Raw genomic sequence first — 10,114 nt, forward strand, 5'->3', positions numbered from 1 at the left:
GGGCTGTGTTCTGTTTTTGATCTGGACACTTTATTTCATGTTGCTCCAGTTCACTCATCTGTAGAAATGAGTTGCGACGTCACTGGTGCCAAGCTGTATCCGCCCCTTTGCCTTTCTCTTGGACAACATCGGTGACGTGAAGAGGGGGGTCTTGTATACATGGACGACAGCTGGTCTTCTGTCCGAAGGGCGCTTTTACCCTACATATATATATATATACATATACATATACATATATATATATATATATATATATATAATATATATATATATATATGACGATGTGTTTATCTCTAAAGACGCTACTGCATCGGTTTCGGTGAATACGGTTCAGATGTTCAAGGAATTGAATTGCCTCCTCCTCTGTTAACTTACAAATGCTCAAGAATACGAAGGGCACTCGACCCTTAACGCTATTGTATAGCAGAAAAAGCATGGCGTGGTGTGTGCCATGGCTGCATCAATGAATTCCTTGTACAAATGTCTGGTGAGTTTCAATACAGTTTCCCTCGACCAAATTTCTTTCACAAAGTATGGGTCGATACAGGGCTATGGAAAATAAAATTTTCTCATGATGAAAACAATCGGGATCAAACTTGCAACTTGTGGTTCCTAAGAAGGTGGGCGGTGATGGTGTAAGTATTGAACTGTGCGTCAGATGAATTATGCCTGGCCCTCAAAGACAAGTAGAACCTGACAGGTCTCCAACAATATAGTTTCTGCCTAATCAGTTTTATCTGTATGGCCTGGAACTTTCCGAGAGTAAAAAACACTTGCCCATGATGTTTCGCAATTACAGAACCCAGAATTTGGTTGTGAAGAGACTTTTCAACCTGTGCCCATGTGTACATGCGTACCTATCTTTCCAGAATAACTAACGAAAAATATTGTAATTTACTTGAAGCATTGAAAAATTGTGTGAATTATATAAATTTTGAAAGAAAAATGTACAATGGAAGTAAGTTCGGCAAACTATGTAAAGTAATGTTATTAAATGAAAAGAAAGCCAAGCTTTATTGTATTGTTGGTTCATGATCCTATAATATTTACCCTATAATATTTTGGGAAAGGTAAATCTTTTCAAATACAAGACATAAAATTAAGCTAGGAGTTCGAAGAAATGTTTTATTACGAGTAAGACAACTATAGTGTATTGTGATGAGGAGCTGTATTTAACACTAAAGAATTCTTTTATTCTTTTATACTTTTGCTCGAGGAACTTCATTTAGAATAATAGATGATGTGTCAAATTGTATAAAGATTTTGCGGGTTTTAATCTATTTAAAGAGTTGATCTCTTGGCTCAGAAATCGGTGAACACGTTTTGCTGGCCGTAATGCTATTATAACAATTCTAAAGAAGATCTTTTCATACTGACGGCACGGGGTCTGCTGCAAATTGTAACGGCCAATTCTCACAGAAATCACTGTTTTCAAAGAAAGGAAGACTGTAATGTCATGGCTGGAATGCAACTGAATATATATTTCTATGCAGTTTCTTAGAAAATTTTGAGTCTTTCTGTAATTGTGTTCATCTTGAAGAAAACGAAACAATAATTTGGAACCAAAGAAGCTTCTACGTAGTCAATCGATCTGATAGTAATAGCGACAAAATCTCTCTCAGACCTTATCCTACCGTCTTAAAAAGGGAAACAAATACGGGATATCGTGGTCATGAATACTTATGACTGAATACAAGAGATACGTCTTGGATAGATCATTTGCAATAATATGTTTCTTCATTTAAGTCTTTCCTGGGGTTAAACAACAAAAATTCAAACCTTATTTTATATTGAGCGTTTTTCGTTTCCTTTTATTTTATTTATTCATGATATTTCAAACAATTATAAGCAAGAAGATAAAACAAAAAACAGAATTTCACAGCTAACACACTGCTTTTTCGCCTACTGCTCCAGAAAGAATTGCAGAAAAGAAAATAATTGGCTGGAAATAAAGATTAAAATATTCATCATTTTATCATTGAGATTTTTTTCCCGATAATTCAATAAAAGATAAAAACTATATTTTGCGTCTAAGTTGGTAATTCTTTCATTTCCGCTTGTTTTTTTTATCTGAATCATATTGAACTACAAAATCACAAATTATTTACAAAGACATCAGTTTCTAATATTCCTTTGCCGTACAAACGTTTTCAATAAAAGCAAACAAGTTATAAAAATAAAACTCTCATATTCTTTTACAGTTTTTTTCCCTAACAATTTTCAATCACTCCGGTATGGTTTTGTCCTTTTGTATACTAAAAGATAAATTGAACAATACAATATTTTTTTCATATTTATTTCACGAGAAATACCGATTCATTATTTCCCGCAGTTTAAAATACTTTTATCTAAAACCATCAATTCACTTGTGTGAGTGCGTGGGTATATTAAGCTTCTGTGGGAGCAAACATGAACATATATATATAAGAATTTTTTGCGTAATGAGGTAAAAACTAAGAACTAAGGGTGTGTAGATATTAGAACATTTATGTATGTATCTATCTATATATATATATATTTAGCAATTAAGGACAACTACTTAATAAGGAAAACTTAACAAGAAATTGTCAGGTAGATAGCGTAAAAACTCATAAGAGAAAAATTCGAAAATAATTATTTCTTATTGAACATATTAATTTATATATAGAGGGCATTATACATACATGCCAGAAGGCATTATACATACATGCCAAACGCTAAGAGGGACAAGTCCCTCTTAGCGTTTGGCATGTATGTATAATGCTTCTGGCATGTATGTATAATGCCCTCTATATATAATATATATATATATATATATATATATATATATATATAAAATAAAATACAAAATGGGACAAGTACACAAAACACCCGGACAACTAGATGATACAAAAGGGGACAACAATACATACACACATCCACACACACACATGTATGTATGTATGTGTATTTTTCAATGTGTAAAGATAACACAGAAAAAAAATAGTTACCAGGATAGCAAAAATTCAAGTAAGGGCCAAGGATGTTACTGCCTACTTATAATGGTAGAAGTTCCAGAGTTTAGTGAAATGTTTTTGCATTGCATAGATAAATTAAGAAATGGAGTTAAACGCAAGTGTTATTCAAGTCTTTATACTTCCGACATGTTTCTAAGAAATCATTGGTATTATTCCTGAGGGAATATAATGATGTAAACCAATGTATCATCACACGTCAGGTGAAAAGAGAAACAAAACACATCAATAAGTCATTTTAACTGAATGATGTACGTATATATATGTGTGTGTGGGGTGTATGTATATATAATGGACTCTCCCGTCGTTAGACGACGTATCAGGGTTCAGCAATTTCTTAACGAACAACCACGCAGATGATTTGGATGATTTGTATATAGTGATCGAATGTTTGTGTAGACATCAGCTCATTCCCTCCATCAGATCGACATCACCCGTACAAATGCAACTTGGTGCCACATGTCAGATGCCAAAATGATTGCAGAGCAGAGCAACGTAAAATGAAGTGCTTTGCTCAAGAACACAACGCAACGCCCGGTCTAAGAATCGAAGCCACGCTCTGGCAATCGTGAGTGCAACATCTTAACCACTAAGCCATACGCCTTCACACACACACACACACACACACCGACATATATATATATATATATAATATATATATATATATATATATATATATATATATATCTATATATATATATATATTATATATATATATATATATATATATATATATATATATATATAAAATAAAATACAAAATGGGACAAGTACACAAAACACCCGGACAGCTAGATGATACAAAAGGGGACAACAATACATACACACATCCACACACACACATGTATGTATGTATGTATGTGTATTTTTCAATGTGTAAAGATAACACAGAAAAAAAATAGTTACCAGGATAGCAAAAATTCAAGTAAGGGCCAAGGATGTTACTGCCTACTTATAATGGTAGAAGTTCCAGAGTTTAGTGAAATGTTTTTGCATTGCATAGATAAATTAAGAAATGGAGTTAAACGCAAGTGTTATTCAAGTCTTTATACTTCCGACATGTTTCTAAGAAATCATTGGTATTATTCCTGAGGGAATATAATGATGTAAACCAATGTAATCATCACGTCAGGTGAAAAGAGAAACAAAACACATCAATAAGTCATTTTAACTGAATGATGTACGTATATATATGTGTGTGTGGGGTGTATGTATATATAATGGACTCTCCCGTCGTTAGACGACGTATCAGGGTTCAGCAATTTCTTAACGAACAACCACGCAGATGATTTGTATATAGTGATCGAATGTTTGTGTAGACATCAGCTCATTCCCTCCATCAGATCGACATCACCCGTACAAATGCAACTTGGTGCCACATGTCAGATGCCAAAATGATCGCAGAGCAGAGCAACGTAAAATGAAGTGCTTTGCTCAAGAACACAACGCAACGCCCGGTCTAAGAATCGAAGCCACGCTCTGGCAATCGTGAGTGCAACATCTTAACCACTAAGCCATACGCCTTCACACACACACACACCGACATATATATATATATATAATATATATATATACACCCATACATACACACACATATACACACAAAGGAAGATATATATATATATAATCAAAGTGCCTAGCAGACTATCAGAGTTTGTTGTACACCGCTGATCACAATACGATTCCTTGTATCGTTTTAGCTTTCGAATGATACCGCCACGCTAGCTAGGAGTCGATAAATTAAGTACCAGTTGCATACTGGGGTCAATCTAATCGACTAGTCCCCTCCCCCAAAATTTCGGGCCTTCTGCCTAGAGTAGGGAAAATATTTAAAGGCAGCGAGCTGGCAGAATCATTAGCACGCTGGACGAGATACTTACTGGTATTTCACCCGTTGCTACCTTCTGAGTTCAAATTCCACCGAGGTCGACTTTGCCTTTCATTCTCTCGGGGTCGATGTAATAAATACCAATTATGCTCTGGGGTCGATGAAATAAGTACCAGTTACGCACTGGGTTCGATGAAATCGACTATACCCCTCCCCCAAATTTCAGGCTTTACGCCTACAGTAGAAAAGTAAATAGGTAACACCTACTGTATAACAAATCCCTTATCAAACCTTCTATGCGATCGAAAACCGTGAAGGCTTTTGGCTCGGGTATTCGGTTCACGATCGTAAGGTCGTGAGTTCGATTCCTGGCGGTGCGTTGCGACCTTGAACAAGGCACTTTATTTCACGTTGCTCCAGTCCACCCAGCTAGTAAAATGACTTGTGCCTATAATTCAAATAGCCAATCTTGTTACATTCTGTGTCACGCTGAATTTCCCCGAGAACTACGTTAAGGGTGCACATGTCTGTGGAGTGCTCAGACACCTGCACGTTAATATCACAATGCAGACTCGCTTGTTGATTGTATTGACTGGAAACCCCGTCGTCGTAACCGACGGAGTTAATATGTGTAAATATGTTTTCCTTCTTCTCTAGTTTCAGTCAGTGGTTGTGGCCATGTTAGGGTACGTACGCTTTTAGGGTGATGTTATTTTTGTTCTTGTTATTTTGTTGTTTTCCTTACCTTACACTCCTCAGTCTTCTCTCTGAAATATTTTCGCTGAAGTAGCGAGATGCTCAGAGCTGCTCTTCTTTATACTTCCTGCTGCGATGTGGATTCACCTGCTACAGTCCGATAAAGGCTGTTAGGCTGAAACCCCGAAGTCAATATCACTACTCCTTTTATAAAAGCACAATAAACTACAAAAATGTATAGAGTTATTCATCAGTTTAACACAGTTTAATGTAAAATTGTTTTTATTACGAATCGACATACTCGAAATCAAAACATATAGCTTGATATGAAAGCAAACTTGCGTGCCTGTCACTGCACACAAAACGAATGTTATGACATCGATGGCATTACAATATTCTCATAAATATATACTTTATTTACTGTATTCACGATACGTTATTTCACAGCGTTTAAGGAAATAAAAAATATGCTTAATTATATAGCTGTATGTGGAGGCACATGGCCTAGTGATTAAAGCAGCCGACTCGCGGTCGAGGGATCACGGGTTCGACTCTCAGACCGGGCGATGTGTGTATTTATGAGCGAAACATCGAAGCTCCACGCTTCTGCTGACTCTTTCGCCATAACTTTCTTTCACTCTTTCCTCCTGCATCTTGCAGCTCATCTGCGACGGACCGGCGTCCCGTCCAGGTGGGGAACCTATACGTCAAGGAAACCGGGAAACCGGCCCTATGAGCCTGGCGTTGCTGAGGAGGAACAAACAACAACATATAGCTGTATAATATATATATATATATATATATATTTATATATGTGTTTACATTATATATATATATATATATATATTCATATATATACATGTATATATATATATATATATATATATATATATTATGTGAAATAGAAAGATGAATAATCTTGTAGTGGATTAATCAAAAGTTTAACCGATACCTTAGTAGCAAAAATCACAGCAGTGAACAGCACGGTTGGAGGTACAACCATCTGGCGTTGCAACCGTGCGTTGGTGCGGATAATTGAAATTAAAACATTATTGGTGAATTGAAGAAATGGAGCTGAACGCAGATTGAACAGAAATCGTTTTATTTCATTCTACACGTGTTTCGAAAGGCACAAATTACCAAAATCCGATTTTTTCAATCGGATTTTGGTAATTTGTGCCTTTCGAAACACGTGTAGAATGAAATAAAACGATTTCTGTTCAATCTGCGTTCAGCTCCATTTCTTCAATTCACCAATAATGTTTTATATATATATATATATATATATATATATATATATATATATATTAATCATATCAGGGTAGCAAAAAATTCAAGAGAAATTTTTTCGGCACCAGCGGTCTAGTGAGAAGAAACAATAGTCAACAGACTATATAATGTACATTCAACAATAATTTTAAGGAATGGCCTTAATAGGCCATTCAACTCACTAAAATGAGCAGCCAAACTCAACCCGCTAAATAGTAGTAATTCAGAAATAAAAGGGAAGTTAAAAACATTTACCCTTATCATCTTTGGACTATGCATAGTTTCGACGTACTTTCAGCAAACCAGCTCAATTAAATTAAATTAAAGAAGCCAGGGGGAGTATATATTCCACGAGGCAACAGCATCGATGCCTCGGGAATATATACTCTAAACTTTCAAAATCTACCGTCATCGCGCCAACTTATCAACAGCAAATATAAACTGCTGATTTAATTTCAGAATTAGCCAAAAAATCATTAAATGATTTAATTAAATTTAATTTAATTTAATTTAGCTGGTTTGCTGAAAGTACGTCGAAACTATGCATAGTCCAAAGATGATAAAGGTAAATGTTTTTAACTTTCCTTTGATTTCTGAATTACTACAATTTAGCGGTTTGAGTTTGGCTGCTCGTTTTAGTGAGTTGAATGGACTATTAAGGCCATCCCTTAATATTATTGTTGAAGATATATATATTATATATATATATATATATATATATATATATATGAGTGTGTGTGTGTGTGTGTGTGTGTGTGTGTTTATATATATATATATATATATATATTAGACAGAATGAGATAACAAAGCCAAGGCTGTGAGGAGCTTTTAGGCATTCCACAAATTAAAACACAACTGTACATTACTAAACAAGTATAATGAGGTCTTAATTACATGCAACCAACGCTTTTCCTTTAGTTTCTCAGCAGTGGCGATATGATTTTGTTCCACCAGGGTTTGCAGGACGTCCTCGTCGAGCTCTACAGGTCTTGCAGGATGAGGCTCGTCTTCTAGGTTGTAGTTTCCGGTTCAGAATTTCTGGAACTACTGTTGACACTGGCTTACGCTTATTATCCGATCCCTATATACTGCATTAATATTCCTCCGACTATCCGTTGCTTTGTTGCCTTTATTGAACCAATAAAGCAAAATATGCTGAATACGCTCCTTTGTCACTTCCATTATAGCTTGAAAAAATAACTGTTAGAATCAACTGCTCTCTTCAAAGCTTACACTAAGAATAAGGCCAGGATAAAATTACCACCTTATTTTATAGCAAGCTGATGCAGGTAGTTTATCACGTCCCCCTCCGACATTTAGCTAATGCAATTGAATAAAAACTGCATTATTTATGGGCTGACCCAATATATATACGCAGCGCTTCTACACAGTTTTTGCCTGCCACATTCCCTCACAAGGCATTGGCTGATCCCAGACCAGATTTGAAAAACTTGTCCAAGGTACTTCACAGTGTGACTGAACTCAAAACTGCATAGATGCCAAAAAAAGGTGAGAGCCATAGAGCCATGCCTTCCTAAATATGTTGAAAGTTTATCTCGCTAACGAGTCTCTTTCTAACGAATCGAGTTAATGCATTTAACCAACCCTTAAAACCTGTTACAACGTATGCGTATATGAGAAATTGCTTGCATTAAAATTTATAACTATACACCATACATTATCATTCGCTTTAATGAATAAAACTTTTTGATTAAAAAAGTATGATTAAAGCTATTACATCTATAATGAATCCATAATATATGTCTATAACATAAGTCAGAATTCATTCTAACAGCCTCCATTATCAGAAATGGCCCAGTGATTAGGGCAGCGGACTCGCGGTCATAGGATCGCGGTTTCGATTCCCAGACCGGGCGTTGTGAGTGTTTATTGAGCGAAAGCACCTAAAGCTCCGGCAGGGGATGGTGGTGAACCCTGCTGTACTCTTTCACCACAACTTTCTCTCACTCTTACTTCCTGTTTCTGTTGTACCTGTATTTCAAAGGGCCGGCCTTGTCACTCTCTGTGTCACGCTGAATATCCTCGAGAACTACGTTAAGGGTACACGTGTCTGTGGAGTGCTCAGCCACTTACACGTTAATTTCACGAGCAGGCTGTTCCGTTGATTCGGATCAACCGGAACCCACGTCGTCGTAACCGACGGAGTGCTTCCATCCATCCATCATTATCAGAAACACACAGAATCGGTAGAGCTAGGAGCTTGACTGTATTATATTAGAAATTATATTTTAAACATTATACTCTGAAGTCAAGAATATTACATTACAACGTTATAGACTTGGACTTAGTATATTACAATCAACTTTTATATTAGAGAAAGTATAAGGAACACGTACTTGAGTTTGGTTGTATGGTTAAGAATCAGGCGTTGCTGCTTCACATGATTACAGGTCAGAGATTAGCTTGTATATGTCCTGGTTTGTATAAATACTGAAGAATAAGATCTCATGAATTCAAAGGGCACACAAAGGTGGTCATACGTGTTATATTCAATCACACAATAACATTAAAAGTGCATTATTAAAGAAAAAAAAAGAGAAACCGTAAGAGTAAAAACCCCTTTAACACAAATACAGGAGCCTGTAAATCTCCACAATACCTCAGAAGAACATTGTTGTACATAATTTTCAATGTGAATATGAAACATGTAAACTTCATCATTCAAATCATATTTCAATTAAGACAGCTTCTCGAAGGTTAGCTGCATATTTACAATGAAGAGTCATGGCAACACATTACATAAGATAAAATAGATTTTACAAATATATACAAGGATGTGTGGGCGCGCCTGTGTGGGCGTGGTAAAACGTTCCACAAAAAGTATAAGAACAGCTGCCATGGTAGTTTTATTAATGGCGAAATAGAAACAACTGTTTAAACACACGCTGTACGCTTGTGACAATTTTCATTTCTAATCACAAGGCCAGGAATTGTGAGGGCAAAGAAGTCAATTACATTAACCGCAGCACTTCCCTGGTATTTATCGCGTAAGCGCGATTACTATGAACATTTTTACTCCCTTACCTTTACTCCCTCTCCTTACTTAGTGGTCATTCTAATAGCTCTTTTGTCTTAATAACGGTCAATCACACAGTAATTTTCCTTTGTTTTAACGGTCATTTACATAGCATTTTTTCGATGGCCCGATAACTGAAGAGATGCCGGCGTGGGTTTCCGCCCCGACATTATTCATGACTACTGAATAATTGTCATATATATATTGTATAGTATATATTTTATATATATCGGATGGCCCAAATGTAGATTCATCTCTCTCTTTCGCATTCATATATTAACAGTTTAGAGC

At 35.9% G+C, this 10,114-nt stretch overlaps 1 long non-coding RNA gene across 2 annotated transcripts in view; it reads right to left on the reverse strand.

Moving 5' to 3' along the window:
- The window catches only part of LOC118764885, a 15,915-nt gene extending 6,992 nt beyond the window's left edge, over nt 1–8,923 (reverse strand). The window contains exons 1-2 of one of the 2 annotated variants that reach the window (XR_005000718.1): nt 8,877–8,923; nt 5,264–5,367 (exon numbers count right to left, since the gene is read on the reverse strand). This is a non-coding gene — a long non-coding RNA (uncharacterized LOC118764885). Of the gene's footprint in view, nt 1–5,263; nt 5,674–8,876 lie in introns of those variants that run through there. The other variant, XR_005000717.1, reaches the window with a different exon arrangement.
- Nucleotides 8,924–10,114: the final 1,191 nt, after the last annotated feature.

The sequence above is a fragment of the Octopus sinensis genome, linkage group LG9 (assembly GCF_006345805.1).
Source record: "Octopus sinensis linkage group LG9, ASM634580v1, whole genome shotgun sequence".
NCBI lineage: Eukaryota > Metazoa > Mollusca > Cephalopoda > Octopoda > Octopodidae > Octopus > Octopus sinensis.